The 12,060-nt window shown below is 35.9% G+C and overlaps 1 long non-coding RNA gene across 1 annotated transcript; it reads left to right on the top strand.

The window, feature by feature from the left end:
• The first annotated feature begins 453 nt into the window (after positions 1–453).
• LOC138714916 (uncharacterized) lies at positions 454–9,794 on the top strand. Its single transcript, XR_011336114.1, has 4 exons — positions 454–671; positions 1,055–1,211; positions 6,417–6,508; positions 9,443–9,794. It is a non-coding gene; the product is annotated as an uncharacterized lncRNA (long non-coding RNA).
• Positions 9,795–12,060: the final 2,266 nt, after the last annotated feature.

Raw genomic sequence — 12,060 nt, 5'->3', positions numbered from 1 at the left:
GCCAGTGACATGAGTTCAAATCTTTGCTACTTCATGATTGGTGGTGGAGAAAGATGGTGTTAGGGCAGGTTTTCACGGGTTATGTTTGCTATATCTGATCTACAATACTGGCACATTGCTACTAGAGGGGAATGCTCACCCATCTGCCATTGGGTAATAAAAGTTTCTATCATGGAATATGCTTTTGTACCTATATCCTATCACTGGATGAATTATGACATTGTAGGTTGAGCGTCACTTTAGTTATACATGATTCCTTTGTATTTGTTTCAAATAATTTCTGGTTCCAGTGCATACCGCATTGTGGATGCTTACTGATTTGAAATGATTCTTTAAATAAATATAGCCTACACTGAGTTTCACATATCAGTATACCCTCATACTGTCATCTGTCAGCTCTTATCTGATGCTTTCATTACTGTCATTCTCAGTGGTTAGTGGTCACCATGGATATAAAGTTGCTAGGTTCAATGATGATATATTGTATAGAAGTAAAGGTGAGGGTCCTGTTTCGTAGATTTACAACATGCCCTGTAAGAGAGATTGAGGCAAAATTTGTCGACCATGTCTCGTTCACTGAACTCTGACACTGCAGTTCAAAGCATTATTTAATAAAATACTGCTACTACTATTTTCGGTACTACATAATATGCTGCCTCATAATAAGAAAGGTAATTATTTTCTCTGTGAACTCTACCAATATAAGATTCTCAAGATATGTCTATAGACCAGTGATTCCCTAATTTTTTTAAGACATGGCTCACTTTTGAGTGAGATATTTGTTTGCGACCCCCACTATAGTACTTCGAAAAATACAAATCCCTGTAAAATCGAAAATGATAATTTTACTTAGAACAATTGGATACTACCCAAAGAACGACCAAATAGAAGTACGATATATGGCGCAACAATGATGTGAAATATTATGTAAACATCATTTCTTGCACTTCGAACTATCGCTGCAGAAAAACTTCAATGCAAATCGAAAATGATACTTGTGCTATCTGTTACTGACTATTCCAATTTGTTTAATTTTGTTTTCTGGACTTTCCAGCTGGTTCGACACTGTCGAATCGACAGTGCACGCTACTTGTAACTACATGGCAATGGAGTCTTCTGGAAACAATTCAACTATATATAACCAGCAAAGAGCGATGACACATTTCCAGTCTGACAAATGTCACTGTGAATATATTGAATACAGAATCCAGGTTTGACAAACTAACATAGCTAACAAATTGCTTTTAAGGAACCTGGAGGTTCATTGCCACCCTTTCATAAGCCCGCCATTGGTCCCTATCTTGAGCAAGATTAATCCAGTCCCTACCATCATATCCCACCTTCCTCAGATTCATTTCTCCCCAAAAGGTCTTTTCCCCTCAGGTCTTCCAACTAATATTCTAAATGCATTTTTGGATTCACCCATACGTACTACATGCCCTGCCCATCTAAAAACGTTTAGATTCAATGTTCCTAATTATGTTAAATGAAGAATACAATGCATGCAGTTCTCCATTTACCTGCAACTTCATCCCTCTTAGCACCAAATATTTTCCTAAGTATCTCATACTCGAACCCCTTAGCCTCTGTTCATCTCTCAAAGTGAGAGTCCAAGTTTCACAACCATACAGAACAACCGATAATATACTGTTTTATAAATTCTTACTTTCAGATTTTTTGAAAAACTGTATAATAAAAGCTTCTCAACCGAATAATAACAGGCATTTCCCATATTTATTCTGCGTTTAATTTCCTCTCAAGTGTTATTTGTATTTGTTACTGTTGCTCCAAGGTACTTGAATTTTTCCATTTTTACAAAGGATAAATTTCCAATTTTTATATTTCCATTTCATACTATGTTCTGGTCCGTTGGAAGGTTCTCACTGAGGCCCTATGCTCCACATAAGGAGTGAAAGGATATACTACTACTACTACTACTATGTTCTGGTCACGAGACATAATCATATACTTTCTTTTTTGGGACCTATTTCCTTACTTGCTTCAAGTAAAATTCCCGTGTTATCCCTAATTGTTTGCGGATTTTCTCATACCATATTCATGTCATCCACATAAACAAGCAGTTGATGTAACCTGTTCATTTCCCAACCCTCTCTCAAAGTTAAAAGTAAAGGTGATAACCAAAGCTCGGAAGTTGGGGACTTGTGTCTTTGAACGTGGCTAAGCAACCGGACTTCAATGTCAACAAACTCCCGCTTCCAGCACGGAGGTGCTGTCAGGTCTGCTATAAAAGTGGTTCCTGGATGGAACAACATAATGATAATATTATGATAGGTTGAAACATCTAATTTTATAGCATATATATAAATAAACATGCAAAATACATCAAATTTACAGTTCTGCTCTGTACATTTCATTACAGTGTGACTACATGCATTCGAAGATTTTCGAACCCATAAATTCTTTGTCTGTTAGTTAAACATGATTTGAAACGAAGGAAACTTATTTCCACGTCACATGAAGTGACGGGAGCAAACTTTAATTTTTTTATTTTATTTATTTTAACTAGCTACCTAGTGAGTACAAATTGCATTTATAAAATAAAAATGTTTCTAGCCACTACCGTAAGAGTCAGGCTCGTGTACGGTGTGGTCTTAGTGAATAATATAACATAAAATTTACAAGGACAGTTTACTAAATACAGTAATTAACTTAATTCAAACCAATAAGTACAACACAAGAGCAAGAATGAAGATGAAAGGGAAAACGAGAGAAAAATAAACATTTAATATAAATTGACAATCCGACATAAGCCAGTGATATTCAATAAAAACATGAATATAGCCGATAGAAATAAAAGGTAAAAAAAGTACATTTGTTACTATTATATATCATGGATAATTTTACAAAATTCTTTTTTAACAGTTTCAATTTTAAAAAATTTCAAATTTGGAAAATGGTTTGAAATTTTATTATAAAGTCTTGGGCCTAAATAAAATACTGAATATTTCACTGTCACTGTTTCCTGTTCGATTTTCAGCAGATCTCGTATCTGAGAAAGATAAGTATATCCTAAATTTTTCTCGCAAATAGTTTTCAATTAGTTTATCACTACTAGGGAAGGTCCCTCTATGACTTGATCCATGGCTATGGACAAATTCTCCATCAATTTAAAGGACTGCAATGTCTTTCAATGAATGCCCGTTTCCAGCTCTAGTTTATGTGTGGTACAACTTACAAGATATAAACTCTGCATTAGAAGAAAATAATGTATCTCCTCAGAATTCCTCCACGAAATTCTGTACCTAAAATTTAAGAAATGCATTTTCAAACTTCCATAACACCCATTCGAATAACACGTATTTTCTAATTCCTCAAACAGACCGTTTACCTGTAATTCTCTTAATGTCATTGGCTTCGACGTGACACAGTTTATTCGTTCGTCTTCTTGCCATTCGATGTGACCACTTTCTTAGTACAAACGACTGTCCCTGAGCACTTGCAGTGTGAGCTTTGTGTACGTTATGCCTGTAACCTTACTCAAGCACACGACACACAAGTCCCCAAGATCCGAGCTTTGGTGATAACAGAGCGGGTAGAAGAGAAAGTGTGGTAACTCTGCTAGAGTCTAATGGGACTTTTAAACCCTCTGCTGTCGCCGCGGCAACTGAGCGAAACTTAGGCATGACGATCTGCTTAAGATCTCAGTTTTCCTCTTCTTACTGTGGACAGAGGTGATAGAACCCGTTGTGCTGCGAAGTTAAAGAGACATTTCTTGTATTCGAGTGATTTTTATTGTGCCGTTTATGTGAGTGATTAGTGAGTGAGTGAGTAGAAATATGCCTTGTGTTTTGTTCCCGGGTGTAAATCCGGTTATAAAAGCTGTAAGGAGGTAAGAAGTTTCTTTTTTCCACCCAAAGACAAGGCTGTTTTTCAGAAGTGGTGTAAAGCAATTCCACGAAACGACAGAAAACTGCATGCTCGTTCCTATGTCTGCGATATACATTTTTCTGAGGATTTGATCGTAAAAGCCGACAAGTTTATTATTGATGGCAAAGCGGTAAAACTTCCACGGAAAAACTGGCGACTAACACCCGATGCAATACCACATATTTTCCCTAACTTGCCTCGATATCTTACAAAAAACGAAAAGAAGAGGAAATCCCCACTAAAAGGACATCAATCCCTTCTCATAGAAATGTGCCCTTACCTGTAAGTAACAATAATGCCCATACTTCAACAATGACAAGTCCTGATGAACTTATAAACATTTATGTTTCCGACAATAATTGCGAACATTCAAAACAGAAAATTATTGTATTAAGTAGAAAATTGAAAACAGCCAATAGAAATTTAACTAGAATTAAAAATCAATTTAGTGGAGCCAAGGCTAAAATAACTCTCTTAGAGAAGGAAGTTAATGAAATTAAGAAAAGTAAAGCGGAATGTAAATGCAATTGCAAGTTCCTGAGCAAGAAACAAAAATTAATAATTGATACCATGGTAAAGAAGTGCCAGGTCAAGGATGCAAGAGGCATGCGTTATGACAGTGAATTTCTTCTAGAAAGTTTATTGTTCAAAATAAAGTCCCCAAAACGTTATAGGCATTGTTTGAACCACGAACTCTTACCACTTCCTTCAGAAGATTATTTAAGGCGCCTCTTAAAAGGCATGAAATGTTCATATGGTGTAAATAGGCAAGCAGTTATCGCATTACAAAAGCATTTCGCTGATGAAACTGACGAAAACAAAAAAATGGGAATCCTAATTTACGATGAGGTGAAGTTACGCGAGGAGGTAGCGTTTAATAGTATTTCACTTAAGGTGGAAGGATTTGTTAACTTGGAAGACGTGACACCCGAAAGTCAGAAGAACACCTTAGCTAATCATGCGCTTGTATGCATGTATGTGCCATTACTCCACAGCTGGGTACAACCTGCTGTAGCATACGCAAGTAGAAATGCTACACCTGGAGACACATTGTCAAAAATAATTTTGCAAGTAATTATTCAGCTAGAACGAGCTGGTGTCAAGGTGATTGGATTCACATCTGATGGGAGCCAGACAAACAAAGCCGCTTAGAAATGTCTTGGCATATCTGGAAAAAATGGAAAAGTTAATTGTTCTCTCCCTAACCCCGTAGACCAGAAAAGGAAATTATTGGCGTTTTCTGATGCGGTACATATTTTAAAATGTATCAGAAATAACTTTCATGACAAGGGTGTAGTACAATTTAGTAACCAGGACATAAACTTTGGTGTTTATAGACGGGTATATTTAAAAGACACATCTCCTGAATTTTCAGGACTTAGGTCATGCCCCAAAATTACATCTAGTCACACTGACCCTACTTCCTTAAAGCAAATGAACGCAAAACTACCATTCCAGCTGTTTAGTGCGAGCATGGCAAAGTCCATACAATTTTTAGGGCCATAAATTGTGATGGCTTTGAGGGAAGTGAAAGTACAGAAGTATTCACAAGGCAAATGAATGACCTTGCAGACACACTAAACTCAAAGACTCCCTCCTCTGCCCTGTACAAAGGATCCATTATAAAATTTTAGGAAATATATTACACATAATTGACAGTAAGAAGAACACGTTCGCCTCAGAAAGAACCCTTGAATCACTCAGAGTAACAATTCAGAGCACTCTCGAAATATTCGACTTCTTATGGAATTGCGGATTTAAACACATTCTGACAGCAAAATTTAACCAAGACCCTCTAGAGTGACATTTTGGAATTATAAGATCATAATCTTGTGATGATCATCCGTCTACCATAGACTTTCTACATCTGCACATGCTTCAATCTGTCTATGTTCCAGTTAAAAATGTGCTCTCTTCAAGTGCAAATTGTGAACCCCTAATTGTACCTCCCCTTACTTCCTTTACGAGTCAAATGCGCACCCTTGCAAGAGCTACAGAAGAAACAAATAAGGAGTGTAAAGCTGCTGCCTTGAAGAAAATCAGTGATAAGTTGGTGGTTGACGATAATCCAATTGAAATGTACGATTGGGAAAGTAATCTGCCTTCTCTTACACAGAGTGACAAGTTAGCAAAAGAGTGCCTGGTGTATTATTTAGCGGGTTATATCGTAAATAAAGCAACCAGATTTACTGACTGTGTGTTCTGGGTAAATAAGCTTCGCAGTGCATCACTAAGAGAACAGAATGTCTCCGCTTTCACTAAAATTAAAGATTATGGAAGGTCGAACTCTTTTCTAACACATCCTTCTGAAGGTGTTATGAATGTTTTAATGCAAAGTGAGACAATAGTTGGTGTCAAGATAGCGTCAAATATTAGTTTGTGGGGGTGATATTTTTTATGATACGCTAGACAGCCTTATCGAGTACAAACTTCATGTGCCAATGCTAGGATGCAATGAACATGCCATGGAAATAGTTCCTAAACTTATTTTCCATTATTTGAAGTGTCGCTTCTTTTTCCGGGCCAAGGAAATTCGGAAGGAACTTCAGTCATCAAAAATTGTGAAATCATCCCGCAAGCTCTCAAAAGTCGCAAGCATCTAGTTTCTACTTCATTAAAGGTACATGTTTAATAAAATTAGTATTTCATTTTTAATAACACTTTAGTTGTAATTAACGTAGAACTTATTTTAGTAACCGAACAAGTATAATTCTGCTTTATGTGTAGGCCTACAGTTGAATCTGGTTTGTAATTATATTAAGTTTGTTTATTACACTTCCACAATACAACATGTTTCTAATCAAACATATTGAGATGTAGTAACGCAAACATAGTTAATTTAATATTCTCTAATAAGTGGCATAAAACTACATAGTTAACGTAGTGCTATTAAATTACTTTTATTTACAAACAAAAGAAACTTAGATACTGTATCTCAAAAGTTCAAAACTTGCATTTGCATGGATATAATATCGAAGCTTGATTTGTAAGTCTGAGTTTCACGTAATATTTATTGTTCCCCTTGGATTGCGAATAAACCAGATACAACTGAAACTAATAGGTAAGCAGTAGTAAAAGAGTATTGGTGAAAATATAATGTCCCACTTAGTATTATACTTTCTTGTACATCGAAAACTATAATTTAGTGTCAAAATGTACTTACAACACAAAAATGTTCAGTTTTGCGAAGCTGTACTTTTTTTTTTGCGTACTTCTCTCTGAAGCTGGCAGAATATTCCAGTTTACTGTTCATTATTATACTAGTATTTACGATTCAGGAGTGTATGATATAACTCAAGAGTAGTTAATGTAGTAGTATTACATTTTTTAAATAAGTAAAATATTGTGATAAACTATAATATACTTTTATCTAGTGGGTATTTTCAAAACATCTGTATTGACTTGAATAGCGCTCCTGAAACTGAGAACAGAAAACAGAGCTGGGAAGTATCGTCACTTTCTCTTCTACCTTCTCTGGTGATAAGCTTAGTGCATCTCCTTGTTTTAACCCACAATGAATTGGAAAAGCATCAGACACAAACTGGTCTATACAGACCCTGCTGTACCATTCACTAAGATACATTTTAAATAATTTAACTACTTTCTTAGAAATACCAAATTCAATAAAAATATTATATAAAACCTCTCTTAACCGAGTCATATGTCTTTTTGATATTCATACTGAACTGATGTATTGTACCCTTATGCTCCCACTTTTTCTTCAGTATCTGTTGAATACAAAAAATCTGATCAATAGTCGATCTATTATGTCTAAAGATGATTCCAATAATTTCATCTACATATGGAGTAAATTTTCTCAAAAGAATAATGGACACAATTTTGTATGATGTCAACAAAAGTGATATTCCTGGAAAGTTACTACAGTTAGTCTTTTCAACCTTCCTAAAGATATATACAATTATGGACTCCTTCCATTATTCTGGTACAATTTCCTTTTTCCAAACAGAAAGTACAAGCTTATAAATTTCACTAGATAATGCATTTCTACCCTCTTGTATTAATTCTGCTGAAATTTTATTGATACCTGGAGACTTGTACTTTTTCAGCTTTTCTATCGCAATTTCGACTTCAGAAAGTATGGGTTCGGGTATAAATAGCTCATAGTATTTGAATATCATCCAGATCATTCCTATTTGGCCTATGTACATTTAATAGTTGCCCAAAATAGTTTTTTCATCTGTTTAGGATGGAATAAGCATCTGCAAGTAAGTCACCATTCTCAACCTTTATCACGTTTACCCTTGCCTGATATCCTTTCTTAAATTCCTTTATACTCTTTTATAAACCTCGAATGTTTTTATTCTTACTATTTGTTTCTACCTCATTCAGTTTTTCCTTCAAATAATCTCTATTTTTGTTTCTAAGTGTATGACTTGCTTCCTGTCTTTCATTGAAATAATTATCTCTATTCGCCTCAACCCTATCCTGTAAGAATTTCAATTTTGCTTGTTTCCTTCTTTCTACTACCATGCAACAATCTTCATCAAACCATGGTTTCTTTTTCTTAGTTTCAAAATAGCCTATGCTCTGCTTAGCTGTAATTTTGATGTTATATTTGATACTTTCGCACTCATTATTAATATCTAATTCCTCCTCAACTTCGCTGGAACTTCCTAAAGTTGCAAAGCTGATAATGTTGCTTAGTTTCCTTGTCTATTAATTTCGGAATATTGAATCTCCTAATATTAACTTGTTGTTCTACTCGCTTGACTAGTGATAGTCTTTCTCTTAGTTCTTCAATTACCAAATAATGGTCAGAATCAGTCTGCCCCTCTGAAGGATCGAATATCTATTATATAAGTATGTCTTCGTTCATCTATCAAGATGTGATCTATTTGGTTGTGTGTCAATCTATCTGGAGAAGTCCAAGTATATTCATGTATACCCTTATGCAGGAATATTGAACTTTTCACAAATAAATTTCTTTATGTAGCAAAGTTGACTAATCTAACTCCATTATCATTAGAAGTTATGTGTAGACTCTCTTTTCCAATAGTCAGTTCAAAAATATTTTCCCATCCTACTTTGGTATTGAAATCCTCCAATAAAATTTTCATGTGATATCTATATAACTGATCAAAAGTGTGTTCTAATTCCTCACAGAAGCTTTCTTTCTTCTGTTAGGGTGCATGCATTTATCACTAGATATCACACCATCTATCCTCAAGTACTAAATACGATAACCTGTCACTGATAAATTCGATCTTTTTATTGGTGATTTTATTATTTTATGAATAAAGAATTCTGATCCTAATTGGTGATTATTGTTTCCATTCTCATAGTACAAGTACAGTAATCTCCTATAGGTGATATGCCATTCCCATCTAACCTAACCAGCTGTACTTCCACGAAGTCTATTCTATATCTAGCTAGTTCTTTTGCTACTAATGTTACCCCTCCTGTTCTATAAGGACTCACGACATTCCAAGCATCAAATCTCATAACCTTATTCCTTTGCTGTGGTGGTTGCACCAAAGAATCAGTCCCATTCCGAGGCTTATTTTGGTGTTTCATAACAAGTTTCTTTTTACAGTGATGGGTTGCTAGCCCTTCGCCCTGCCCCCGAGCTGGAGGATCACCCCTTATCGGCTGTCCACAACTGCTTATTCAATATATTCATAGCTACCCTCCATATCTGGAAGCCATCTCCTCTATCTGCAACCTGAGAATTCACCATGTTGTGGTGATAGAGACCCACAATACATGGGATTCGACAAGCTACTTTCTGAAAAACATGCACATCGATCACATTAATTATTTTTTACTTTGTAAGTACTAAAACATATTGATTTTTGTGTTCAATGTTGTTTTATGTTCCTAAATACAAAATAAATGTATGTTAATAAGACATTTTTTGTTTATTTGTAAATCATCTCGCAACCATCCTCACCTCTTTACAGCAATTAAAATAGTGAACTGTAAAATGGTGGATGCTATGCTTGCATTGTCCGAAATTCCAATTTTATGGTACTGGAAATACCTATAAGATAATACCCATAGTACTCAACAATAGAATATTAGCACAGACAGCAGCAAGAACAAATGAACGAGACATGATTGGCAATTTGCGTCGTGGAAAATTTAATTCACTTACCTCTGAAAGAAAGCTTTGTTGCTGGCTCTTATCTGTCCTGTTCGTGGAATTTGTGCTCAGTGGCTGGGAGCTAATCCTGGGGACCTTGATTCTAATGCAAGTGTGGTAATCTAACATATAAATTGATAATATGCAACATCTGAGACGAATTTAGTGTAAATTAAGCTTTTTGGGCACAACTGATTTTCATGAATACATATTTTCAGAAATTACAAATGACCAATACCCACAGCAAACCATTTTAGAGTAATCAATGACTTAAAATCCAAACTTCACAATTTAAAGTGTATAGATACCAGACCTGTACTTCCTTTTTTCCTTGGTTATTTAACGACGATATATCAACTACTGGGTTAATTAGAATTGATGGAATTGGTGGTAGCAAGATGGTATTTGGTGAGATGAGGCCAGGATTCGCCATAGATTACCTGACATTTGCCTTACGATTGGGGGGAAAAAAGTAATCAGCTCAAGTGGGAATTGAACCCACGTCCAAATGTAACTAAGGATCAGCAGGTAAACCATATCTGTACTGTAACTAGTTTTGTGTAATGAAAATATTCATAAGAGATACTGCACGCTTCAAATTCGATTGAAATAAATCTGACATGCACACAATTATATAATAGGGACTTGTACCAAAGATACATGTTTGGAAAATGTCTCAGATGTGCGATGTCAAAGGCAACTGACAAGAACTAATAGGACTTCAATTCCTGCACGAATCAAGAACTCAATATTAAATCCAGAGTTGCTTCTCTGGGATCCACTCCTGCTAACTCCGGGCATCTCATCTTATGCTGGTCATGCTCTCATATGTGGAAACCTGTAATAGATTCTTATGCATCATATAATCACACTCTGTTTTCTCTCTCGAATCTGTGAACACAAAAAAGAAATCATACATTTATATCTGTGTAAAAATAGACATGAAGCAAACAGCTGGAGAGCAGGCGAAACTGGGTATACTTGACACAATGCCTATTTCTCACATTACAGAATATTAGACGAGTTGATCACTGCTTAGGTTTGAAACAAGAGGCAATTTAATACTAACATGACCTCAGGTTACGCAGCGGCTTTGGAATAATGTTGCTAAATAATGCTTGGCACTGGGCAGTGAAGCCATTAGCACTTTTGCCTTCCAATATCTTTCTATTACAGATCCAGCAAGTCTAGAGATGGTCTTCTGTCAGTTCTACTTTGTCACACAGAGGGCAGTTTGAACTAGGGTAAATTTTCATTTTGTTTAGAAGTTTTTCCAAATAATCAAGCTTAGTGATAAAATCTGAACATTGTTATTGCAGTTTTATGAGGTACAATGCCAGCTGAGAGAGAAGCCTATTAGAGTTCTATTATAGTGAGTGGTGATTTGAACTGCAATTCTGTGAATTTAAGAGTCATGTCACCAACGCAAAAAATGTTATACATATATGAAGAAATGACTATGTGAATTTGGAAAAACTTTAAATTTAAAGTGGAGGACAAATAGATCCGTAACTCATTTTCTTTAGGGCTCATCACAAAATTTATATTTGCACCTTAGAAAAACCATAGGCAGGATGTTAAGAGAGTGTGCTGTTTGACTATTTCTGGTGATTAATAAAGAATGAATCATGTTTATGAAGCCATGACAGGATATTCTATGTAGAAATGGGAAAGTAACACTAGCCAGAGAGGAGAGGGTAGTGGAGTCCTGGCTGAGAGAGACACTAGTGGGTGAGGGCGATTGCAATACCTTCGGTCTGAATTTAGCATATCAGTCACTGGTAGCATCATCTATCACACTGGACATTGGGCTGCCAGAATCCCAGTCCAACCACATCGGTCTCTCCCGGTGACGTGAAGGAAGGATAAGGAATTGGAACCCTGGCTTTATGGAAAATAGTATAGGGAACAGAGAACAGCTAGGATGGTGAGGTTAGGTCTGGCTTGGATGAGATGACAGTGGGTCATGGATAAAGGCTCGAGTGCACTCATCATCCTCCATGTAGGATGCCAGGCCACCAGTAGCCAAGTTCAGCCCATCAGCTTAATCAAATGGAGGAACAGAAACA

The sequence above is a fragment of the Periplaneta americana genome, chromosome 15 (assembly GCF_040183065.1).
Source record: "Periplaneta americana isolate PAMFEO1 chromosome 15, P.americana_PAMFEO1_priV1, whole genome shotgun sequence".
Taxonomy (NCBI): domain Eukaryota; kingdom Metazoa; phylum Arthropoda; class Insecta; order Blattodea; family Blattidae; genus Periplaneta; species Periplaneta americana.
The sequence above is the reverse complement of the archived record's forward strand: the minus strand, read 5'-3'. Positions and strand labels throughout refer to the sequence as shown.